General features: G+C 43.4%; 1 protein-coding gene and 1 long non-coding RNA gene across 2 annotated transcripts in view; both read right to left on the bottom strand.

Annotated features, from left to right (window-relative positions):
- LOC135915858 (cytochrome P450 3A4-like) overlaps positions 1 to 24,232 on the bottom strand; it is an 81,390-nt gene extending 57,158 nt beyond the window's left edge. The window contains exon 1 of the mRNA XM_065449046.2: positions 24,053 to 24,232. The gene's annotated coding sequence lies outside the window, so the exon portion shown is untranslated. The remainder of the gene's footprint in view (positions 1 to 24,052) is intronic.
- LOC139050076 (uncharacterized) lies at positions 12,867 to 16,875 on the bottom strand. Its single transcript, XR_011508778.1, has 3 exons — positions 16,539 to 16,875; positions 15,683 to 15,769; positions 12,867 to 13,059 (listed from the first exon to the last, which is right to left on the bottom strand). It is a non-coding gene; the product is annotated as an uncharacterized lncRNA (long non-coding RNA).
- Positions 24,233 to 27,497: the final 3,265 nt, after the last annotated feature.

Genomic DNA, 27,497 nt, shown 5'->3' with positions numbered 1-27,497 from the left:
TCCCACCTGACCTCTCACTTAGATTTAAAATTTTTACTGGTATGTTCGCATGCACGGCAGGAGCGGATTCATTGGTTCGTGGATCGGTTGTTTATTTTGTGTTAAAACCAGTTTATTGAACTTCGATACCTCGCGTTATTTAACCTGGTGGTGTAAGCCCGAAAGCTAGGTTTCGGTCGTGAGCCATGTGGAGCACGTCTGCATAGAAGTGGGAGCCGGATCCTCTTGCGACTGGGCACGGCAATACCTGTGAGTCGTATAACGTCGCTGCTTCAATCGCTTTGTAATGCATTCGTCTCGGTATCTTGCAGGCAGAGGCATCTTAACGAAGTAGCTGTTGCATTAAATATGGGCAGTCAGGACCCTCCGTTGCTGTTTCCGAAATAAACCTTTAGTTGCGAGGCCATCATTATGCACGCATTCACGAAAGCGAAAGCGATATCGGAACGCGCGTCACATTTTTCATCTCGTAGCCACCCATGGGTGACTGAGTAGCCTTATCAATATATATTTTTTTGAGTTCGCCGACAACTTCTTTCATTCACAGACGCGAATAAGCATTTGATGAACTGAAGCTAAAGTACTGAATTTAATATGTTAAACTGTTGCTCGCATGATAATTCACGCATATTTCGTACCTGTTGGTTCCAAATGTTCTTGCTGTTCGGTTTGGTACCTGAGGACATTTATTTTCGCAGTAGCGAAGCAGTACATCACGTTCACACAAAAAATGCGGCATTTTTAGTAGCTTCACATCTTTCATTTATTTCCTTGTGAAACGAGCAGTGACCGCACAAATCTTCTCATTTGTGATCTTAATAATACCTAAGCTGTTGACATGCATTGTAGTTAGGCAGAGATAAATTTTATGGAGAGTAGCTATATTTATCATGCTGCTTAAGCACTCTAGAACAAACAGTGTACGTTTGAATGTGTTCCGTAGTCACAATCAGTTACAATGGTCACACCTTCTCGCAATTCCTATTGCAAAATTGTGCTTATTCAATGTCTGGAGCAGTCAAAACGTCTGTTCCAGACATGCAGTAATGAGGACGGTACCAGTGTAAAGCAACACACTCTGCGCGCTAAAGCGAAGCTGCTGCCTGCTACAATAGGGTCATTGTGTTGACTTTGGCTGCTACGACAAGGTAAAAAAAAACACCTGGTTCAGAAATAAATATGCTTGCTATATGCTGTATTGGCTTGCTAGTGTTGAGATACATGTCATTTGTTTCTAGCAGATGATATGAATGTTTGTTCATATTTATGGTTCAGCAGAATTGGTTCGAGCATAAAAGAAAACATTACATCAGTTTCGCTAATCTGTGCTGCATCTCAAGTGTCAATGTTCCGTCCCAACAGAGTCTGTGTCAAGTACATCTTGGTTATCACAAGAGCCCCCATCTACACCAGCAGGAAGGGGCTGGAGCAGAATTTCCAAGGCTTTTACACCACGAACAAAGAAGCGGATGCAGAAGTATTTGGATGAAATATAAAGTCTACGGAGGACTGTGTGAGGATTGAAAAGAGCCCCCGCCATCATTCCGCCAGCACGGATATTGGCCGAGTAATGCAGGTACCTCAACAATAAAAATAATGTGTCTTCAGGTGTACCTGCAACCTCTGAACAAGCACACGACGCTGGCCAAAAGAGTTCTGTCAGCTTGCCCTCCCTTCATTCCCCTCAAACATTATTCGTAGGTTCCTTAGTTGTATCACTTAACAATCACATATTTGCAAGATCTAGGTCAACCAAATTTCTAGGCATTATCTTAGAAGAGCACTTAAAATTCAACCGCCATGCCAAATCTCTTGCTCAAAAAATTTCTTTTGGCAATCACGTGATTATGAAATCACGCTCATTTTTTCAACCAAGAATTATTTCGTCTATGTATGACGCGTATATTCACAGTCATGTTTCATATTGCCTCTCATTATGGGGTAATACACACTTCACTCATCTCCACCAACAATAAGCTTTAAAAAAGCAAGCGGTACGACTGATTTTAACCTTTCCGTCTCACTGTGCTCCCATTTTTCGTTCCCTAAACCTTATCCCCTTGCGCATCTTATTCAATCATAAGCTTTTGCTAATAATGTTCCGCCTCATAAATACGGAGATAGGTATTGAAAGTTTTATCCGTACTGACCTCACTAATAATAATACCACAAGGTTTTCCGCAGGTCGTAATTTGCTATTTAAATTTACTATCACGTTTTCAGGCATGTCATTGTGGAATTCCATTCCGTCCGATAACAAATCATGTCCATTTCAAGCCTTCAAACGCAAAGCTCAGGCATATTATAATAACTCTTTACCGAACTCCTAGTATATCTTGTGCAATGTAAAATATTTGTATTCCGAAGTAAATATTTTGTGCGAAGTATATATTTGTATTGTATTGTTACTAATTTTCTTTTTATATATATTTTATTTTTTCTGTCCCTGTCAATACACTACAGCATTGCTTATTCCCCATGCTACCACCACCTAATTCTGGATTAAAATATTGTTTTTTTTTCTCAGTGAAGACTTTTGCGTGTTGCATGTTCCACACACTACTACCACACTTTTGTATTCAAAGCTCTGTTTTTTCTTCTTCTTTTTATCAAGTTTCTTTTTTCGCTTGCAAACACAACCTTTGTATGATGTAGCCTGCTACTGTTGCCACAATTGTGCTAACCCCCATTTGTTTCTTGTTTAGGAGGTCCCCCTGACAGTTTTTACTTCGCGACCTCAGATTACGCTATTATACTTCACCTGCTTGTACTACTGTTTGCATTATTGATAAAAATAAATTTCATTAAGAAGCTTCGTGGCATGGTCAAATTCCATTTGTTCCAAGTATATTTTTAAGTATGCAAGTCTTTTCATTCTACATTCTTGTTAGACATCATTCCTCTTCCTCATCCAAACATAAAGGTCAACCAATCCTTCGCTCATACTTAATACCAGTCACTGCCTAGTAGCGGGGATAAAGGACACCCCCGCCGCAGTCCTTTTTGATATGAACCTGATATGAACCTTTTTGATATGATTCCTGTGCTTCCAAATATCTATTGCCTTCGTTTATCCATATACCAAGGCATTTATATTCTGTTACCCGAGGTATTTCCTGGCCCTGTATCTCCACTGTCTCTTCACTGTTTTCATTGAATACCATAACACGTGATTTTCTAACACTAAATTTCAAACCTAAATTGGTGCCTTCCTCTCCACAGATATTAGCCAGACGTTAAAAATAATTTTGCTTGTTAGCTAGCAACACAACGTCGTCGGCATAAAATAAACCTGGGAGCTTCTGCTCTGCTACTGTTCCCGCCTCTTTGTATGAGAGATTAAACCCGATATTACTTCCTTCTAGCGCCCTCTCCAACCTCACCATGTAAATAATAAATAGTAGCGGGGATAAAGGGCACCCCTGCCGCACTCCTTTGTTGATCTGAACTTTCTCATCACTCCTCATCCCTTCCCATTGAACGAAAACGGTGTTTTCTTGGTAAATCTCTCTCAAAAGCTGTAGACAAACGTCACCTAAGCCTTCCCCTTCCAGAATATTTCACAAGGTGTTGCAGTCTACGTTGTCATAGGCACCCGTAATGTCTAAAACGGCCACATACAACGGTCTGCTTTCAGCTTTTGATATTTCAATACACTATATACGCCTACCTATTCTAAAGCAATTCTGAAGCTCTCCCAAAATGCCATTATTCTCTGCCCCATGCTTGACGGTTTAATTTGATTGCCTGCATTGCTAGCCAGTTTATTGCTGATGTAATATTCAAGGGCTTATGCGAGTGAATTCTGTCTTTCTCCCCCTTAGCTTTATAAATTAATATAATTCTACTTTGTCGCCAACTGTGGTATTCGTCAATCTTTTTTTCCACTGCTTTCACCAGAGCTTCCTTACTTTTTGGTCCTAGTTCATTATTCATCCTAACGGGAACCTCGTCTAGCCCTGTGGCTGCGTGCTAAGGAATTCTTCTATCGTCTAGGATGTGTTGTTGTATTCTTGTTGCCTTCCTGCCTAATAATTTTATGTGGTTCAAGATATTTGAGGTGCAGCCTTCTTTTCCTTACGTATTTCTGACAACCAAAGTTCACTTTCACCTTTTAATTTTTCTTGCCCCAGTATTTGAACCATAGACTTTTAATCACGTTATATTTCCCATTTACTGGTTACTTCATCCTGCGGCAACTGCGCCTTTTTGCCGGCCTGTGTTCTCGAGATGCTTTCTGGCGTTCGGCGATCGCTTCTCGTATCTCCACGTTCGACCAGCTTTTCAGTTTCTTTGTTCCTTTCCAAAGAACATGTTGGTTCCCTTTCCGTATTTCTGTCATTATTACACTTACGCGATATTACGCGTAAGTGTAATTATTACGCGATATGAAAACTTTTTTTGGAGCTTAGACACGTCAAGCGAACATACTATCAGCAAATATTTTCTGAACTTGCAAGGAAACAGCCCAGTGTAGCTTGGAAACTGATAAATGACGTTATGGGCCGCACCAGAAAGAACGCGTCAGTAGGAAGAATAAATCATAAAGGAAGTGAACTATCGGGGAAAGTACTTGCTGACCATTTCAATAGGTACTTCACGAACATTGGAATACCAGTAAATCAGATACCGAATTCAGAAATGCCGACGAACACATGCACCGACAGCGTTTTCCTTGAGCCTACCGATGAAGTAGAGGTTTACAGGACATTCATGAACTTAAACAATAGCAAGGCCTTAGACATAGATAACCTTCAAATAAAACCAGTTAAGTATGTCATAGAATTCATAGCTCCTGTGATTGCTCATATTTTTAACCTGATTCTAGAAACTGGCGTCTATCCTGATGAAATGAAGAAAAGTAGGGTGACCGTCTTATTCAAGGGCGGTGACAGAAACGACACAAGCAATTATAGGCCAGTCTCTGTCATTCCTATCTTCTCGAAAGGATTAGAAAAGGTGATATTCACTCCTTTGTCTAAATTTTTCCATTGTAAGAATATTATATGTGACGCCCAATTCGGCTTCCGAAAAGGGCGATCAACCGAAAGCGCCCTGCTAACCATTAAAGAAATCATCGTGCAAAATATTCAAGACAACCTTTTCACTCTTGGCCTGTTTATCGATTTTAGCAAGGCGTTTGACTGTCTCAAACATAATATTTTAATTTACAAGCTTTCACTTAGTGGAATCCGCGGAAAACCTCTGGCTCTAATAAAGTCTTACTTAGAAAACAGGAAGCAGGCAGTATACATAGACAATCAACAATCCTTTTTTTACCAGTGCAAAACGGTGTACCACAAGGCAGTGTGTTAGGGCCTTTGCTTTTTAATATATATAATAATGATATTGTGAGCATTGATTCAACCGTAAAATTTATCATATATGCGGACGACAGCAGCATATTAATTTCGGGTCCTAATGCAGACGATCTAATTATCAAATGTAATCAAATACTTGACAAATTACACCTCTGGTCCAATTTGAATTGCATTAGAATAAATCCAAAGAAGACGAAAGTAGTAATATTTAGAGCTAAAAATAAGATAGTCAAAACATGCCATGCTGTCAAATGCCAAGGCCAAGAAGTTAAAGTAGTGAACGAACACAAAATTCTCGGGGTTACGTTTTCTACAAACTTAAGTTGGGGTAAACACATAGAAGATGTTTGTAGTAAACTAGCCGCAGTGACAGGAATCTTATCTCGTTGCCGACATCTTCTTCCAACACAGGCTAAAATCCAAATTTATCATGCACTGTTTGTTCAGTTCAGTTCAGTTCAGTTTTATTTCCTTAAAGACCCCTTTGCTAGGGGTATTACATAAGGGGTGGGTACATTTGAATATACAAATATAAACACAGGTATACAGAAAAAATTGTACATGGAAGCTACATTTTCGCAAGTGCAAAACAACAGAAATAATAACACGTGAGAAAGCAAGTTAATGATTAGCCAACAAGGACACATTTTCCAGAAACGATGTCGGGCAAGTGATTGCAGCTACGTGGTGGGGAAGGGCGTTCCAATCTGATGCTGTGCGGGAAAAAAAAGACGAGGAAAATGTAGTTGTGTGGGAGCGTGGGCGTAAGACTTGTAATGGGTGCCCAGTTCGTAGAGATATGCATGCGGGTGGTGTGATATATGGCTCGTGAAATAAGGTACTGTAAAAAAACTTATGAAAGAGGCAAAGGCTAGCAGTAGCACGGCGACGTGCAAGGGGCTGTAGATCAGATTTTGCTTTTAAGGATAATACGCTTACGTCGTATGAGTATGAGGAATGGATGTATCTGACGACGCGGTTTTGAAAGGACTCGAGCTCGTTAACTAGATAGACTTGATATGGATTCCAGATGGGTGATGCGTATTCGACTTTCGGTCTGATAAGGGATTTGAAAGCTAGTAGTTTTACGTTCTGCGGGGCGTCACGCAAGTGTCGTCTCATGAAGCCAAAAGTTCTGTTAGCTGATGAAAGTATGTTGGAAATATGCGTACCCCTACTGAGATCACGAGAAAGTGTGACGCCCAAGTACTTAAATGATTCTACTGATTCTAAGGGAACGTTTACTATAGTATAAGAGGACAGGAAAGGGTCACGGCGACGGGTAAAAGACATATGTTTACATTTGTTGGGATTAAGAGTCATCAGCCAATTTTCACTCCAAGACTGCACGTTGTTAAGACTTTGTTGTAAGGTGTTTTCGTCAGTAGCATTAAAAACTGGATGGTAAATCACGCAGTCATCGGCGAGAATTCGTATCTTACAAGACACGTGTTGGGGTAAATCGTCATATATTAACATATATTAACTACTGTGGTCTTGTATGGGCTACAACAACAAAAAGAAACCTTGCAAAGATAGGTGCACTTCAAAAGAGGATCGTGCGACATATTGCAAACCTTGATCACCAGTCTCCCACGCAAAGTGCTTTTATAAGCTACAATACGATTAGGGCGGAATATATGTATCCGTATCGCTTGCTCCGCTCCTTTTACTTTTCCACTGTAGCTTCCAAAGATTTTCTAATGAATCTAGCATCGCTCAGAAAAAGACATATTACAGTATCCACACGTAATGATGACGTTTGGCTTCAACCGAAATTTCGAAATAATTATAAAGTTCAGTCATTAGAGCATAATCTTCCATTTATTCTAAATGAGCATAAATGTGTGATCAGTTACGGCGTAAAAGGACTGAGAATGTATTTTGTATCTAAAGAATGAAGGGCTATGTATGTTTGCCTTTTGTTTTGCAAGTACTGTTTCACATGAGCATGTATGTATTCTATTTTCTTTATACTCTGGTGTTTTAATCTTCTTTTTGTTTGTATTGTCATATGTTCACAACTATAAAGTTATTACACACATTTTGAAATCATATGCTGTAGATTTATTAATTAATTACCCTTATGCTACTGTATAATTCATTGTTCTTCGCATTTCTTGATGTCATGGACACTACTTGTTGCTGTACATCAATACTGCCTTGTAGAGGGGGTCACTAGTCAAGCTGTCGAGACAGCTTTTAGCTCTTGACCCTTTCCAGGACCTATTATTTCTGGAAAAATAAAAATTGAATTGAATTGAATTAACCGAGAGAAAGGGTTCGAGGTTGTCGAAGTAAACAGGAGAGTGAGAATGCGTGGTGGTGTTGAACGTGACGGGATCCACTTCAATTACAGGTTTGCATGAGAAGGTGGCTGGCCACATGCTGGTAGTGCTGTTGTTTCTTTAGGGGGCTCACGGGTTTTCGGGAGGCCAGTGTAGGTGGCAAGGAAGAAGGTCCCCTAAGGGAACTTAAGAATAGCATCGCCGTCAATAACAGAAGAAGGAGATAAGGAAGAAAGAGCGCTCGCCATGCAATAGGCTACATAGCATACAGGGTGGCAGAAGAAATGAAAAGTGGCCAGAGATTGAGGAGCAGTTAAATACGAAACAAATAGCGGTGTATTCGCTTACAGGAACACAGGTTAGAGACTAGGCAGAGCAACCAGTGATTGAGAAATATGTTTTGGAAGGGTGCATCAGAACTAAGTCGGACAGAAAGCGAGGGGGAGTCGCAATGCTCATTCATCAGGATGCCAAATGGGAAAGAGTAAATTCAAGATGTCAAAAGCATCTTTGGTTATCAGGTACAGTGAGTAGAAAAAAAAAAACTTGGCTGGGCGTTAAGTATTTGTGTACCGGAAACAATTGCACATAGAAGAATGAAGAGTTAGTGGAATGCATAAGTGCGGATATTAAGGGTTTCGGCAATGTTGCTGAAATTGTCCTATTATGTGACATGAATGACAACATACAGCATTTAGATGGCTATACTGACAACAATGGGAAGGCAATGCTAGACCTTTGTCAGCAATATAACCTCGTTATCGTGAGTACAGGGCCTGAGTGTGAAGGGCAGATCACCTGGGAAGTGGGAAACCGGCGATCAAGCATTGATTACTGTCTGATGACAGAAGGAATTCATGATAAGTAGAGAGAAATGGTCATCGATGAGGAAGGGTGTAGCAGCCTAGGGAGTGACCATAAACGCATCAATTTGAAAATGATGCGTTTATGACTATGACTAAATACTGGGCAACGCGGTAGCGAAATGTGCAACATGCTTAGGAGCCCCTTTTTCTACGCATTCCAGGTTAGGGCTCTGCTGGCAAAGTGCGAGCTTTTGTTGGTCTGCCGCACCATAACTGCCTCTTGGAATCACAATATAGGACGGATTCACATCCTGCTATCGGATCCTGGTGACACGTGAGACGTCGACAAGATATCGAGCCCAGGCATCACAGCTAACACGCGGGATCGACCATGGATGACGTCGTCTCACGTGACCCTGCAGGACGACCTAAATGTGAAGTCAGCACCATGCTACTCCAGTGGACAACGCAGCAGCGAAATGGGCAACATGCTTAGGAGCCCCTTTTTCTACGTATTCCAGGTCAGTAAATATTTGTCGAGGGCCTGCTATCGTAGCGGTAATAGGTTTTCGCTGCTACTGCCTTGCCCACTGTGTCTTGAATGCTTTCTTGTTCGTCTTAAAATATTCCTGCAAATATTTTACTTTGTGGCGATGTTGAGGCCAACCCTGGCCCTACCGAGAAGGATAGAACTTCTTGCCGATCAAAATTAATTGAAAATAGCTATACAAGATGTACAGGCGTCTCAGAAAGAGACTGGCAAGCAAGTCAGTTAAGTTACTGATCGTGTTGATGGTTTAGAGCGCCAACTGAGCAACCTAAGTGTAGTTACCAAGCGGGTTTAGGATATGGAGACTTCGATGTCTACGGTTAGAGCAGTTATAGCCACCATTGCTGAAAAACTAGATGATCTGGAATATTGTAGTCGAAGAAACAACTTGGTCATTTACGGTGTTCAAGAGCCAAGCAATTGAATGTTCTCATGATCTTGAAGAAATAGTAGAAGATTTGTTTCACAGCAAACTGTGTATTTCTTCGGCGAACATAAAAAAATGCCATAGAATTAGAAACACAAATGTTAGCCATGCATGACCGGTCATGCTTGGGTTGCTTGATTATGGTGAAAAAAGTCAATTTTGAAGGCTGCATTCAAATTTAAGGGTGCAGCTGTTTTAGCATCGCAATATTTCTCACGTAATGTTCAAGAAATTCAAAAGAAGCTATGGAACAGTTCTACTCTAGAAAGAAATTGTGGCTGGAAAGTCAAACTTATGCACAATAAACTGAGCATAGATGGCGTGATCTCTGGCTCTGATGAAAAGAAAGATGCACGTGTCCAACCAAAAAAAATCAAAATTGACGTTTTGTAGAAAAGCCTCAGGAGCTTACTATACTTAACGCGAACTGCTGGAGTGTTGTTAACAAGCTCACAGAACTGGAGGGAATATTGGTGACCCATAGCCATGAAATAATGATTCTCATGGAAACATGGTTAAATGCTTCTATAAAAGTTAACGAATTTGTTCCTCGTGGGTACAGTATGCACAGGTAAGATCGAGAGAGCAAAGCTGCGGTTGGGGCTTTGCTCTTCAAGGAGCGTTTTAAAATGTTTAGAATGCCTGATATACGAAACATTGAGGGTCTATTCTGTAAAGCTTATCATGGCTCAATTAGATATGTATTGGGAGCACTATACCGACCACCTAATTTCTCTCCTGATTTCTCTGTTCGTTTTAAATGTTACCTGATTGCTCATGTGAAGCTTGAAGATCGAATGATTCTGGGCGGAGACTTCAGTATGCCAAACGTGGATTGGTTAAACTTCACACTAAACGTATCTACTGACAGGCTACAAGAAGGGTTGTTTGATATGATTTCGTCTTTTTATCTATGGCAAGTAGTTGACAGTTAGCTAGAATACAAGGTAACTGCTGCTCCATCCTTGATCGGTTTTTCTTAAGTGGATCTATTACGGGGCAGTCAAAGTGTGTAGTGCTGCCTCGAATTTCCGATAACTTTGCTGCGTTGTTGACCCTTTTGGGCACCTCTGTGAACAAGTCCGCTGGTGTCACTTCCATGCTCAACTTCTCGCGCGCAGATGATGTCGGCATATTGGACATGCTTTCGTGTAGTTTTGACCCGTTGCATGGCAGCAGTGCAGACATTCATACACTGTGAAATCAATTTAAAGATCTTGTAAATGATTGCATAAAGCGCTTTGTTCCATGCATGTGAAAGAAAAGGAAAGACAAACCTCCGTGGATTTCTCGGTACACATATCAATTAAGAAGACGATTAAAGCACCAGAAGACTCAGAAGCACCAGAAGCACCAGAAGAAGCGATGGGCAATCATACTCGGGGCCTATCGATATTGATTGCAACATAAGCCTGGAAAATTGATGTGCAATGCCGTTGCTCTGAGCCGCCTACCTCAACCGTTACAGGGCGGAGCAGACCAGGAGGATGAGGCCCATATTGAACTGACCCTGGGCCAGTGGGATCAGCCTGCCGTGCCGTTAAGGGAACTCAAAGCACTCGCTGTCATTGATGAGGTACTCTCACAGGTACGCAAGTACACACGAGAAGGTTGGCCGCGCAGTTTTGACATGGAACTGAAAGAGATGGCAGAGTTCTACAAAAAGCGGCATGAGCTGTCTGTTACTGAAGAAGTGCTCTACTGGGGTCATCGCCTTGTAGTGCCGACACATGCGCGAGGGAAGCTACTAAATATACTACATGCAGCCCACCAAATTATGTCCGCTATGAAGGCAAAAGCCAGGTTTTTCCTTTGGTGTCCTAGCTTAGACCACGACATCGAGCGCATTGCAGCGACATGCCACAACTACGTGCAAATGTTACCGAAGCCTCAGGGGAAACAACCAGTAAGTTGGCCCGATACGCGCGAAAGGTGGTCGTGCTTGCATATCGACTATGCGGGACGAATCAAAGGGAGAATTATTCCGGTAGTCGTCGATTCACACACAAAGTGGATTGAGGCGGTTCCCATGTAGTAGGGTAACGCTCACAGCACCATTAATGCCCTCAGGACACTATTTAGCCCTTTCGGTATACCGCGCACGGTCGTGTAAGGCAACGAGACGCCCTTCACAGCATAGGAGTTCGAGCAGTATTTGAAGCGAAATGGAATAGTGCATATTCGGGCACCCCCCTATCAGCCCCAGAGTAATGGCCTAGCCGAGCGAGGCGTGCGCACCGTTAAAGAAGGCTTGAAGAAGATAGGAGGCGGTTGCATCATAACGTCGTTGGCCCGGCTGTTGTGCAATTATCGAAACGCGCCACACCAAGGAGGCCCTTCTGCTTCAGAGATGCTATTAGGTTACCGGTTGCGCACAAGACTCGAGATGTCTTTTCCTTCCAGAACCTGCCCTGCCAAAGCTGTGAACGACTCGAGCTGGAACTTTGTACCGCGAGACTATGTGTACGTGCGAAATTACGGCGTCGCGGATAAGTGGGCCCCAGGCACTGTGAAAGCTACTTCCGGCGCTCGCCTAGAACAAATCCGTCCGCAGTCTTAACAGACTGCGGACGGGTTTGTCCACCGCCACTTGGATCAAGCTCGTAAGCGGAGCACAGATGAGACCCCAGCAGCCGTCGACCTGTCGAGGCTTCCTACAACGGGTTCCCCGGTATTAAAGGAACCATGGACCTCTGAAACAGAGAATACCAGAGCGCAACCTCAGGAGCTACATCGCTCCACACGATCAAAGAAACCTGTTGTGCGTTTTGGTTACTAAAGGTGAAGAAATGCGGTAGCCCATGAACATTACGAGCAAGCTTTTTCCTTCAGTGCGCATGTGCATACTCTATCTGTCACACCTTCCCTCTCCCCTTATCTTTTCTTTATATTTCCGAGTGTGAATAAACCCGGCGTTCTTCGGCTGGAACGACTGTCTCGTTCACTACGGGAGAGGCGTTGCCTCCACCCCTTATGAAAATATGAGATGAGTTTCAGAAGAAAGTCTGACGAGTTTTGACATCAAAGCCATTAGACTTTCTGATGAGTTTCGTTGGAATTTTCTGATGTATTCCTAATATCATTCTATAACATATTGGCCACCGTCTTTCTGTAGAATTCTCGACGAGTGTTTTTCTTGTGAGCATGAAATGTGTTCCTAATGTGCGCTCCAAAGCAGTTTTCTTGTGACTTTCTCACGTCTTCCTAATGAATCTCTACTGAGCTTATACATTAGACTGCTGGTGCTCATATTACTCCTATAACAAAATTGGCCACCACGTGTGGTAACATTTTCTCATGTGTCCCAATGGCAGTCAGACCATATTTAAATATGTTACCTGTGCGTGACTGTCTTTGGTGCTTGATATATGCAGCCTGTATGCATGTATGTATGTCCAGCGAAGATGCAGCACTTTTGTCAACATTTACATGGGCCCTACATATGCTGCATGTTAGATATTACTCAAGGAAAGATATTTAACAAAAACATTTATTGGGCATATCAATGCTTCCTTAAATGCAGAAGGAGGTTAAATGGAAGGAAAACACAGTATCAGTCTGGTTACGGATGTGATATTTTCCTTTCATTTAATCTCGCTACTTATAACTGAGGAGAGGCTGTTCTTGAGGTGGAGTGTCGTCATCTTGAAGTAAGTGCACGTGTACCCTGCATGGTAGAAAGCACAGAAAATTAACAAAACTTGGCAATCAACCACAGAAATACACGCTGTATCACTTGCTGCAGAACGATCTGGAGATGTTATAGATAGTTCTGCGAAAAATTTATGTGGGGTCGGTTCACACAAAGTTGTTGAGGAACCACTGTGTGGCCTTTGGGTGGAGCAGTAACTACAGTAAGCAGAAATTGCTCTTGGCTGTAAAAACGTGCAACGTGGATCAGCTGTGGCGTGTGTACATTTCGTGAACTACTTCAGCTATATCGGTTTCCACTTGACAAAGGACAGCAGTGTCTGTGGATTGCTAGCGTGAATGAGAAAATCTCACTAATTACTTGGCTTGGAAATGAGCGTAGGAGTGTTTGTGCACGGGCAACCCAATGCATCCCAGAGGCATCCAAGTGCCAGTCGTTACAGAATATTTGCATCAGCTACGGGCACAGTTCTCATACATTCGAAGCCTGCTATGTCATGCATGTGTTGGCCTCCTGAATGACGGCATACATCCAATTCAAGAAATACACCCCACCATGTCTGGTGTTTTTATCATTTAAACCCGAGCACTGCTTTCAGAGGGAGGGCACAAGTTGAAAGCAAATGCGTAGAAGCATGATGAACAAGCTTGCACAAAAATAATTTAATAAATAAGCATGGTGGTTGCTATCCCACGTCATTATTGAGTATTCCTCTTTGTCATGCAATCATAATGAGCGTTGACTGACACATGTCCCATTTTTGGATGTGGTATTCCTCACTGATTTTGTTGTATCAATCGGTTGCCATAGGCGAACGAAACAGATAAACAATCTGAATCTAGTGCACAGCTTGTCGTGTCAATGCATGGTCAAATGGGACGAGCACACTGGTCCTTTGAGTGAATTATGGTGCTCTCCTTGGCGCATGCTGAGGCACCGGCTAGTCAGCGTGCCCAATGTACATTGGACCAAATATGCACGTGATCAAAAGAATAGCCTACATTGCCCCTCAGAGATACAAAACAAATTTTGGGTATCTTTAACTAAGCAAGCCTCCAATGCCTGGGTGCCTTTGTCAATTCACTTGTGGATTGCAATGCACATGTATTTCCAGCAAAAATAAATTAGGCCGCATATGAACAACAGTCATGTTGTGTGGTCTCCCATCCCTCGCTGCGCAAATTTTGTCCTGAAAAGTTACATGAACTGATTGAACTGAAAATTGAATCGAGAAAGGCAAGGAGGCAAGCGAGGGTTGTTTGGTTAAAGGTAGCACCAAATTTGTCCAGTACGTGTCAGAGGCACTGTACTGTATTCCTTTCACATGTGGTCAAATGTACATAGTGCAGACTGGCTGGTGCCTAAATATGTACCTATGAGATCACCATATTTCCCTCAAAAGACCAGTATGCTCGTCCGACTTGGCCACACATATCCGCAATGGGGCTTCAGGCCGGATTAGGATTGTTTATCTGTTTTCACCCATGGATGAAAATTGGCAAGAGAAATCAGTCAGGCACACCACATAAATAACAATAAGTGTCAGGCAGCCCTCATTATCAATGCATGAAGAAAGGCATCCTTTGTAGATTACAAGGGATAGAAACTAGTGTGTGCCGATTCACTTACTTCTTTTTATGCAAACACCATTTATCATGATTTTATGCCTTTGTATTACAACTTCTGCCATCCCTCAAATTAACTGGTGCACAACGAGTGCTATTTTTGTTAGTCCTTCTTACAACTTAAACAGTTGTTAGCCAAGGTCATGTTGCGTGGGTAAATGTTGTCCTGAAAAGTTACATGAACTGATTGGCAAATTCAAATGGACACTACAAGTTTTGCCGAGTGGACACAGCTGGTTCTCAGAAATGCTCAAAAACAGTGATGGGTATCTGTTGGTATCCTGTAGTGTGTGCAACCTAGCTGTGACATTGCTGCACTAGACACACTCACAACTGCTACAATGCCTACCAGCATAAATAGGGGCAGCTTGCAAAGAAAAGAATACGAAGAAAGTCAGAGAAAAAATAGAAAGCTTACCAGAAAAGACCTCACTACTTAAGTAACTGCAGCACAATGAATACTGGCCTTCCTATTTCATTTCAAAAAATTCGAGTTCATCAAATGTGTATTTGCCAGTGACAGTTATTCTGAGAACAAAACAGACATAATTGTAAATATCAATGTTAAACAATGGTATGCACACTGCGTGCTTAGACCTGCGACATATATGGCACACTACACTTCGAATTCTTACATGGACAAAAACAGCACATGTGTGTATCATAAGCAGAAAGGAAAACAGGGAAATATATGCTACAGCATAAGAAACAGTTCCAAACAAATAAAACCAAAATAAAAATGAAACATACTGCGTAATAGGCAAAAATAAAATGGACTTGCAGCCAAGCAATTGATGCGAGAAAAATACTAAACGTCAGGACATGCGAGGTGTAGTTTTAACAGAACAAGATTACGTGTGCATAATGTCTACAAACACAAATAAGCAGCAAGTGGAATAAAGTTGCATAAATATTTAGCCTATTTAGCAAGATTCATTAAGTAATATGTCGATACACTTATCCACTAATGATACCGAAGCCCAATTTTGTGAACACGTACACTTAAAGCATACCTGATATGTCCATCCAGATTACATGCCGTGCTGCTGCAGCCATGGCCACGGTTTATGTGGACACTGTTGTGGGTCACGGCTTCACCACTACAAAGAGAATTCTGTGTTAACTTATAGCTGTGGCAGAATAAGACCATCACATCGTGAACACATGCAAGGAGCATGTAAAAACAGTCACGAAAACAATGCCTGCACTGGTGCAGGGTGGCAATAGAGCACAAAGTCGAAGTCACTGATGAATGTCACGATAACGGGGACCCCTTGAACAAGGCAAAATTTTACACGCAGCAGCAGCGCATTACATGAATGTTTGTTTACATAACGATTCTAGAGTTTCTTTAATGACTTTATGTGACTATCCCTTGTAATGTTTAGTTACGTCAAAGTTATGGCAACACCCCTTCAAAACAAACCTGTACCAGTAGTACGCTGTGATTGCTTACATTTCTTTTCTCCTAATACTACTCCTAAATCGAAAACTTTGTAAGCAGAGATTATCTACAACGTCGAATCATTTATAAGCGAGGAAACGTCATTGCAGTGAGAATCGGTCAAGAGGTAGATGAGTCGTTATTATGCGACATCAGCAGAAATGCGGGAGCTCACGCACAAGCGAGCATGATGAACACGATTATTTCCGAACTTAATCTTTCTCATCAGAAGAAAACGCTCATCAAGATTTTCAATTCCGCATTATGGCAATAAATTCGCGCAACTAAACTCTGACACCCAGCAGGCATCGGCATAGGTTTCACTGTTGTCGTGGGAGTTCTCTTTCCTACGTTCGCAAGGCAACCTATGCCCACACCGAGAAGCACGCACAACACGTGTGTAGTTAGCAAGCACGGTTACTCACCTTTTGAATGGCACGACGCGGTCGAAAAGCGCCCTCCAAGTTGCCGATGCTTCGATGTTGCTCCCAGCAGACATACCGGAGGAGCTGTGGCACGCTAACAATACGCATTATTTCTTCGCGACGTCCACCCAACTTTCCACGACAACCAGAGACAAAGGGAACGCACTCCACGGCATGAATATCGTTGGTCCACATTTGGCTGGCGCGCCACGCACACGGCGAGTTTGCAGCGAGACACAAGCTGTCTGTGGCACTTATGCGCACGCGAACTAAGTCATATTTAGTTACAGCAAACACAAAAACACACGATCAAACAAACACATCGTTGCAGCTCGCACGCCCGACCGACTCGTAAACAGAGCGACAGGCTTATTGGATTGGATTGGATAGGAAACGGGATGGTGGGTGGCGCCACCAACAGGTTGGCAGGGGCCAGCCAATGCCTCGGCTAGCGTCATCTGAGGATTTGTGCGGCTCCCTAATTGCGCATAGCTGTTGCAAGACAAGCAGAACCGCAGATAAGTCTATATTGTAAGCTATAGTTTGGCATAGAAAGAAATTCTATAACGCATCTTCAATTTGAATCGTTTCTGCTATCTGCAGACAGCAAAAGCATGGCCTTCGAGATCTGAAAATGTTAACCCTATAGAAAGCCGTTGCGGTGACGTTATTCGAACGATTCTCGCTTCGGTTACCTCTCATAAAACCCGTGAATTACGCATTTCGCTGCTCCCCGTGCTACCTGCGCCGTCACTTCAATTTAAATAACTTCCTGCTGTCGTTAACATCAACTATATGGCCTCAGACATCGTTGACGTGATCTCCGAGGGACACATGTGTGCAGTGTGCGATGTTTTAGTGCCAGTTGCAACAGTGTCAGTCGGAAAGCGTCAAATCTGCTCGTGTGGCGCAGCTTACGCCCCTGTCGTCCGTATCTTGCTTTCGTGTTAGTGCGTTTAATCTGCGCGGGTTGCACTACTGTCGCTCGTGCCTTCTGTGTTGATCGTGCTATCCACGAAGATTCCTCGAAAAACCCACATGTCTCGGTAGCGTGCATTTGTCCTATGTGGTATATGCCAGAAATGTGCGCTGGCGTACGATGTGCTTTCAACCAAGTACTACAGTGCGTTCCAGCAAATAGACGCTTACGCGCAGTTTTTTTTTTCTTTTTACCCGTCGTGGTTGGTCAGTGGCTATGGTGTTTCGCTGCTGAGCACGAGGTCGCGGCATCGAATCTCGGCCTCGGCGGCCGCATTTCAATGGGGGCGACATGCGGAAACACCCGTGTACTTAGATTTAGATGCACGGTAAAGAACCCCAGGTGGTCGAAATTTCCAGAGTCCTCCACTACGGCGTGCCTCATAATGAGAAAGTGGTTTTCGCACGTAAAATCCCATAATTTTTTACGCGCAGTTTCCCATGTCATGATCATGTCAATCTGCACAATTGTCGGTTTGCCACTTAAAGACTAGTAACACATCCGAGAAATCAAACTGCTCAGAACAAGGCATACGCTATAGGATCGCACTCTTTACCAAATGTGATAACGGGGTAACACCATCTTACAGTGCTCTTTAAAAAGGAAAGAAAATGACGTCGTTGTTTTGTGCCTAGCCCTGATATATCGGAAGCGTTTCCTGAGTACTCGGCGCTCACGCTGTGTTATATCGTTTTCATCATTTTTGTCTCTTAGACTGTCCCTAACGATGAATCGGAACCACTTCCACCAAAGGCCAAGGGTCCGAGTGACTTAATTAACTGTATCCTAATTAACGGTTCCTTACTTAACATCGTCATCATTAACATCAATGGTCACGGGTTGGACTCCCACCAATAGTCATGTGTCCGAGTGCTTTCATCAACTATATCTTAATTAACTGTACATTAATTAGCATCGCCTTCATTAACAACAAAATTCGCGGGCACAACTCCTACACAAGATCATGGGTTCGAGTGCTTTCAGTAACTATATATTAATTGAATATGCCTAATTAGCATAACCTTTAACAACAAACGCCGTGGGATCCAGTGCCTTAACTGACTATATGAATTAACACTACCTTAATTAACATCGCCTTCATTAACAACAAAGGTCGTGGGTTGGATTCGCACCCAAGGTACTGGATGCGAGTGATTTATTGCTAGGTCTTAATTAACAGTGCCTTAATTAGCACCATCTTCATTAACAAAGGCCGTGGGTGCGAGTGTCTCAAATAACTGTATCATAACTGCGCCTTAATTAACACCACCTTCATTAACACATAAGATCGTGGGCTCGAGGGTGTTAATTGCCTATATCCTAATTAACGTTACCTCAATTAATATCGCCTTCATTAACAACAATGGTCGTGGGTGCGATTCCCACACAAGGTAATGTGTTCGAGTGACTTAATTCCTAGATCGTAATTAACTGTACCTTAATTAGCATCGTCATCATTAACAAAGGTCGTGGGTTCGATTGCCTCAAATAACTGCATCTTAACTGCGCGTTAATTAACAGCGCCTTCATAAGCACCAAGGGTCGTGGATACGAGTGTCTTAATTAACAACATAATAATCAGCTGCGCCTTAATTAACATATTAATTAACAGGCTTCGACTTCCACTAAAAGTCGTACGTGCGTTTGAGTGCATTAATCAACCATATCTTCAATAACATTCTTAATTAACGGTGCCTTAATCAACACCAAAGGTCGTGGGTTCGTAGCCTTAATTGCCGCCAAAGGTAAGTTAGTTCGACTCCCATGAAAGGTTGAGAGTTTGTAACCTCTTTGTACATCGAGTGCTCACGCCGACAATGCCGGATTTTGCGGCTCATGAGCCATTTAATGCTATCGCATTACAAAGAATTTTTCGCGACTTGGCATCGTACACATTCATATATGATGTACTTTGACATTAGCAATAACACAAAAAAGCTGTACACTCCTCTCATCAGAAATCCTAAGGTGCATTGTCATTTGAGTCTCTGATGTACTTGTGATGCCAAAAAACATTAGACGATGCATTCCTTATGAATGTCTGATGTCACCTTAGGAACACATCACGTCCTCCACAGAAACTCATGGTTCATTTTCATAAGGGACCCGTCAACCATCATATCAGAAACAGAGTGCAAATCGTATTAAGGACGCATTTAAAAGCAGGAAGAGGAAGAAGGGGGTCTCTAGCACAGGCCTAAAATGAGTTTGCGATGGTCAATTTTTACTGATGCCCAGATGATTTTGGCGTAAGTTCTAACTGATATGCTCGATGAAGGAATATCATTTGAAACCGCAAGTAGTACGGCTGCACCTCGAGACGCAGTGCAGTCACATCGGTATTTGTTGAAATGTGAACCTTCATGAAAGATTTCGCGATCTTGCATGTTAAGAGAGAGCCAAATTTCCGTAAGGGCAACACGGTTTCAGCGTTTCAGCAACAGCATTTCAAAACATCACTCAAAAGAAAAAGAAAAGCTTTTATATATTGCATTTCTGTGCATTCTGTTTAATTTCATACATCCGCTTCAGAAAGTGTACAAAATTCTGCAGCGTCTGCGTTGGTTTGAAGTATTTATCTAAGAATACTTGAAAGTCGGAATTCGATTATGTCTGATTAAATATGCGACAATATGCCGCCCTTTATTTATCTCGCTTGAACAAAGAATGAAGTAAATGGAACCCAATATCGAGTTGTATTATGTCTTTGCACGCAACACAATTTCTGGACGTATGTGCGAGAATTTATTTGCTGCTGCCAAAATAATTAATTTATTGTTCTAAGAAAGTATTCAAAATTTAGGTTATTTATTTTCTTGCAATTTAACGATAACAGGCAGGGTAACACGAGGTGAGACAGAATTAACTGCTACCAAAAGTCTAAATATATCTGCGCTGAAACAAATGACTGCACAACCATTCTGCTATAAGCATGTCATCTGCTCTCGAAAACTGAAATCAGATGCACTGCAATTTATTTCACTGCTTGCACTCGTGGCTTCTATACAACGAATACATCTGGCGCTTCTTTTTCTGCTAGCCTTGTATTATAGTGCCTAGAATATACTTGCTATTGTGCCGACGGCGCGCATTCGCGTGGCCACTGGGGCGATGCCTTCCCGCAGCCACCGCGTGGTGGCGCTGCCAATCGCTTAGAATGTGAAGACGTCTACCCAGCGGTCGATTTAGGCACCACTGGCCTCCTTGAAGCCCTTGGGCTGAGAGGGAGTAGGTAAAGCAAACATGTCCGCAATAGGCATTACTAAGAGGCGACCGGAGGGTTGGTGGAAGAAAAGTAGGGAAACGACAAAAGACGGAGACGTACAAAAGTACAGTTCGCACTAGGGGATCAGAAAATTTGGGCGTGGTAGTTCATAGTAGTTTTTTTTTCTGTTTTCATTGTTTAACCTAGGTAGAATATTAGGCAGTATAGTAGCAAGAGCTTGGTGGCGCAACCCACCGCCCCGTTCCAAAGGGGACGCTCATAACATCCATCCATCCATCCGTGCCACCACGCCTCTTTCGCTGCCGAGGCAGCGTAGGTGCGGCAACTCTGACTTTGGTGCACTGCGCTTTTCACTGCGAAAGCCTGTCTCTGAAGGCTTTGAGAGCAGTTTTTGCTTAAAAACTCTACTGGCTGGAGACAATCTTACCACCCTGGCATTAGCCGGAAAAACTCCTGGACTGAAACAGAGCTCGGCGAAACGTTTGACACGTACAACCAGGTCCAGTTTCTTAATTTTTATTCGTTTATCTTTGTGGTGAACCGCGAGAGGACTTAAGCAGAAGTCATATTGACCGGCTAATGTTCAGCGAGGTACCCAACTTGAAATAAGCAACGAAATTTGATGCGTTGGCCGCATTGCGTTGTTGTGATAGAACGATCGAGTATGGTCCGGACTCATTGTTGCTACATGGAAACTTAATTCTGATCGAGATTTTATTCGACTAGGGGCCAGTCGATTGCGATCGCGCATCGCCATCGCGGGTGAAGGATATCGTATACACCTTCATGCTGAATGAGCGCTCAGCCAGCTCTGTGCAGGTGGAAAGACCGAGTAGTGGCCCGCATTGCCAATGGCGAGCAGAACATCTAACCCGGAATGACGTCGCATATAGGTAAAAGACAAAAGCAGGGCACTATCGCTATTTCCCACCACGGCTTCCGTCTTCAAAGACCGCATGTGACAATCAACACAAGCAGTTGGAATAGGACAGACTATGGGTGTATTTTATTTGCAAGTCACAGCTAGCTTGCTTAATACATAAATACTTACGCAGGTGTGTGTGTGCTTGCGCTTCCCTTTGTAACGGAACAAAAGAAAATGGTGATTGTACAATTTATTCTTATCTACAAATATGGAATACAGTAAAAACAGATAAAAAATACACAGCACCAAAAACAAGCAAAATTTTGACATTATTTAGCTAAAAGTTTTCATCAAATGAGACATTACACTGGAAAAGCCAGCAGGTGCATCAGATAGCTTGGCCCAGGTTTCAGGAATACAAATTGAGTCGAACGGATGGTGATCTTTAACAGCAATACAACCCATCTGCTGCTGCGGGCATGAGTTCTCACACGGCTCTTCCGTTGCTGGCGGCTCGTCGGAGACATCGTCGAGCGTGCTTGACGCTCCATCGCTGACGCCTGCACCGGCACTGCGCTTTTGCCGTTTAGCGGCAGGTTCGTCACACAAGTTCCTTACTTTTCGTTTCGATGTCTTCTTAGGCAGAAGGTATTTCGGATAGTTGTCGAATACCGTTGGCATTGCGTCGGGCATGAGACGTGGTCTGTCTCGGGCGAGCTCGTTGACAACACCGTTCACCGTCACTTTGAACGTTCTTTCGATATAGCGGTCTTCAAAATGTTTTTCGCAGACAACACACGCTGGAGTCAACTTGCGTTCCTCTCTTCTGATCAGGCACTCCTACTCCGCAAGCCGTGTTGGGTTCGAGGGCACACCGAACGTTGAAGCTTTGTCCGGATTCGACCGGTGGCCACTCCGACAGAGTTGCATGAAACACGTTTTTTCCCGGCCTTGATGCTTCGAGTTTAGCATCATTAGTCGCTATGGTCTTCCCTCACACAGAACAGCACGGAGAAAAACGCAGGAAAAAGCGCAGATCCGACTAAAATACTATAATACACACCGCACACGACCAATGCAACTGCAGCGACTGCTGAATGCCCGGCAGCGACGGCACCTTTACAACGAGCAGCGCCTCTTGCGGCCCAAGTTGGAAGGCATCGCGCGTGCTGCCACCCTCTCCCATTGGGAGAGCGCTCCGTACGACACACTGGCAGTATAATCTAGGCACTGTGCTTGTATTATGCAGGCACGTGTCCAATCTCTTCAACGCCATGGCAATGCGAACTCGCCGTCACTTTATTCCGACTTTGTGACGCCTCGCCCCACTTGGAGTTACACCCTGGTTCACTGCCTGGCTAATGTGCTTCTCCATTTCGTCCAACAGAGTCGCTGTCATTCATGTCATCACCTTCACTGGAACGTCTCGTCGTCTGTCCCTCGACTGAGCGCGATGCTCGCCTCAAATAATATGAGGAATCAATAACGTAAGAAATGCGCCCAACAGAGTTTACGTGTCACGAAGACTAATAAAAAATTTTTGGAAGAACCCGTTTCACGATGACTGTCGACGATAATGCATTTCGCATGGAGCCATTATAGTCACGCAACGTATTCCCGCCGTCGAAACGAGTTGTGTATGAGTCGTGTACCGTAGCGCATGTCGATGTTCGATTTCTAACCCTGACCCCTGGACAGCAGCCAGGGGCGCTACCCATTTGACCACGGACTATCCAGCGACGCAAGTAGACCGGACATCAGTTAGGTACAAATGTACATAGATACAAACGTATATACATAGTTGGCCCTAGAAAGTGCCTGAAATACCTTACAAATACTAACGCATCAAACTAGGTGAGCGTGAGTGGCTACAGGTACGAATTCCCCAGAAACCGAGGGAAGGGCTAAAAGTATTTGGTCGACTGTACACCGGTGCCTTTACGGGACCTGCCTGCGCTCGTTTTCTTTGGCTAATAGGCCGTCACTGAACCGAGATTCTTTAGGGGGCAATTTTTACAGCCAGCAGTTCTACAGACATTTAAATTTTATTACGGGACCGACTCAATTAAGCCCGCGCCCAAACCAATCCCAGAGCTTCTGGGGCCGAGCCTGACCTCGACTTGTGCCATAAGTTGCTTACCTTTTACGTAATCCTTACGCCCCGTGGTTGACAAATGTTGGCGAATACAAGTCATTGTAGACATGAAAGAATTGCATGGCGTATCTTTTAATTCTCCATTGACAACTGCACTTACAGCATTCAAAGATGGTTCTGAAATATGGAGCAGCTTCGACGAATGCTGCCGCAGCTGCGACAGCAGCAGCAACATCCATCGCAGCAGCAGCTGTTGCGGCAGTGTCGCCGCTGTCAAGCTGTAACGTCGGGCGCGTGCTCATTGTTTTTGAATTTCGCATGAATGAAAAGTAGTCGCGATTGTACTCACCCACGATGCCAGAAGTTGGTCAACATCTTTCCCCCTGCCGCGGGAGCAGCGGCTGCAGGCACAACAGCACACGTAAAGCGCCGTCGTCGTTTCCTCGTATATCGCGGAAACAGCTACGCGTGCCCCCTCTCCGTACAGCGGCCCCTGCAGCCTGTCGAAGGCCTCTAGCTTCTGTGTGTCTTTACACACACGCGCCTTGAGGTTGACACGGACGTCCTTGGTGATGGCGCGCGGGGCTCAGCGATTCGGTGGCCTCCGTTCGTGGTGGCGTTGGCGCGGCCTGCGTGCCGCACAGCGTGTCGGCGTGCCTTCGAGCCTTACACCGCGACGGGGCTGCCTTGAAGGTTGTTTAGAGAAAGAAGTGGTGCGTGTATCCACCTAAAATTACAAATAAAAAAAAGGTAATAGACGTTAATTCGGTAAATCCACGCATATGATGGCGCATATTAAATTTTATCCAGTGGCTACCATTCCGGACACTATAATATCATCACTCACTTCGTATTGCTGAAAATGTAAAGGTTTTACGGAGCTGTAGAAAAAGCATTCGTTATCTCACCTAGCCCCTTCAGAGCAGGTTTGCCATTACTTCTGTGGCGCGTCGACCTTGACTGGATTAAGAAGGATAATCGAGCAAATGATTCCTTCAAAAAAACTAGAATTTTCCGCTGTCCACGAATACCCCACTTCCTCTTCAAAAGAAATAGAAAACCGCGAGCCTTCCATTTCCAGTTAGCCAATAGGTTATACGATATCGGGAAGCATATTAATAGGTATAAATAGGACTGAAGTCTTTACTCTGTATGTAAGTCAATGAAATCATTTGACTTTTATATCTAGATATTAGAGCTTTGATATTCTTCATATAGGGACAGCTCCGCAATGAACTATGGTCGAATTGTCTTTCTGGAGAAGCGCCTGAAGGAATTAACCTATTCGCAACATTTACTCAGTTCTTGTTTTGTTGTTTTCGATATGATGCTTGCTTTCAACCTCACGCAGATCGTTACAGAACCTACCCGTGTACAAGGAACTAGCTCTAACATTTTAGATTTAGTGTTCCTGAGCAATCATTTCCTTTACCATGACGCGAATGTAGAAGTACTTGAAGGCCTGTCTGACCACAAACTAATAATGTGTTCTGTCCCGTTTCATTACACTACACCCCCTTCCCGATCAACACTAACGTATCCTTGACTACAGCCGAGCTGACGACACTAGCATACTTGACACATTATCTGAAGAGCTATCATTGTTCTGTCAACTCTCAGATGACACTAATATCGATATGGAAATTCTATGGCATAAGTTTAAAAATATTCTATCATATTGCATTACTAATTTCGTTCCTACTAAGATTAAAGTAACGCGAAAGAATAATCACTGGCTTACACGAACTGTAATTCATGCCAAACGGAAGGTCCAGCGACTGAAAAAAAAAACGCAACGACGTCACCCATCAGAAGGAACAGCCGAAAATTTAGCATTAGCCACCAACGATTTAAAACCTAAAATCAACATAGCTACAACTTTCTATTTTTCAAATATGCTAACAAATTTCCTAAAAGATTCTCCCCAAAAGTTCTGGCATTACTTAAATCCTCAAGTACATAATGACAGTCATCCATTCTCGGAGGAAAATCGAAATACTGCAACGACACTGAATAACTACTTTTGTTCAATTTTCACTACAGACGATGGAAATGCACCCCGCAATAGCCCCTGCACCGAGAAGCAACTAGGGCCCCTTACTGTGTCTGAAGCTGGAGTCTTAAACCTACTACTAAATTTAGACACTAAAAAAGGATCGGGGCCTGATAACATTTCTAACACATTCCTGCGCAGATATACCGAGTGGATTGCGAAGTATTTAGTAATACTCTTTAACAAATCCCTGTCATCCTGCACCCTTCCTAAAGAATGGAAAACAGTTAAAATAACACCAATACATAAATCAGGAAGCAAATCAGAACCTTCCAACTTTAGACCAATCTCACTAACCAGCACAATGTGCAAGCTACTTGAGCACATCATATTAAAGCACATAACAACCTATCTAGAAGATAACTAAATTCTAACACCTTTCCAGCATGGCTTTCGAAAGCGACTTTCTACCGTTACTCAAATAATTGAACTCGTGCATGACGTAGCTACCTCTATTGATCACCAGAAACAAATTGACCTCATTTTCCTAGACTTTTCGAAAGCCTTCGACCTTGTGTCACACCCAAAACTTATTAGGAAGCTCGAACTAACTTTAGGAACTGGCCCAATTTTAGACTGGATTACTGATTACCTCACTAACCATGCTCAGTTTGTCGAAATTAAGAACGGGAAATTCATAACAGCTGATGTCACATCAAGTGCACCACAAAGAAGCGTCTTAGCCCCAGTGTTATTTCTAATTTTTATAAGCGACCTTCCTGCTAACATCTTTAACAACATTACACTTTTTGCCGATGACTGCGTGCTATATCAGGAAATGAAATCTGTCGTCGACCATATAGCTTTATATAACGCCATAGCAGCAGCGACCAAATGATGGGAAGATTGGCAGATGACTATTAACGTTAATAAATCTGTTGTATTTTTTGTAACTATAGTCGGATACAAATTTAGAAAAAAGGGAAGGCCCGTCGAGGCCCCGCCCAGATGACCGAAGCGCGACGTCCGATTGCCTCCGCGACTAAAACAATCCCTCTCAAAAAATCGTGCGTCTGAAACGGGCAATTCTCGATATAAATAAAGACTCTTGTATTTGGATGACTGGTTTAGTAGGGCTCTCATGTGCTACAGCACATGCCGGATCGCGACGGAAAGATAACCCCGTGCCTTCCACAACACTGCCCGTCGTCTGCTCTTTAGCTTCATTGCACGTGACGAAAGTAGAAAGGGCAGCTCTGCATGGCTTTTGTGCTTGTTTACATGTACACGGCAAATATACTACTCCTGTTCCGAGCTTGAAATGAATCAGTTGATATTGAACAAGTACTTAGATAAAACAATTCATTTATCATAACCATTAGAAATTCAAGATGCTCGGTGTCAGCGAAAGCACAGTGTTCAAGGTGAGGAGGGAGGCCAAAGCGTCGCATATTTTGGGTGGCAAACTGTCGACGCCATCGCGAAAGCGCCCACGAAATGCGGAGAAAAGAAGACGCAGCATAAAAATTGGAGGACGCTTAAGCTTCGCCTTCAAGAGTGGGACGCGACAGCGTTCCCGTCGACCCGCCAAGGGGTATAAGACAATGCGCTACGGCACAGCAATCACTTACGATGCGCCCACCTATCACGCGGTGAACGTCGAGCAACGCAGCGTTCGGCGCGACAACGAAACGTGCGCCTGAGCGAACGAAACGAACCAAAGAACTCGGTGTCTCGGAGGGAAAACGATCTACGCCGTGATCGGCACGGGCAGAGAGATAGATAGTAATCTAAACCGGAA

Source organism: Dermacentor albipictus, chromosome 9 (genome assembly GCF_038994185.2).
Source record: "Dermacentor albipictus isolate Rhodes 1998 colony chromosome 9, USDA_Dalb.pri_finalv2, whole genome shotgun sequence".
NCBI classification, from domain to species: Eukaryota; Metazoa; Arthropoda; class Arachnida; order Ixodida; family Ixodidae; genus Dermacentor; species Dermacentor albipictus.
Note: the sequence above shows the minus strand (reverse complement) of the source record. Positions and strands in the feature narration are given on the sequence as shown.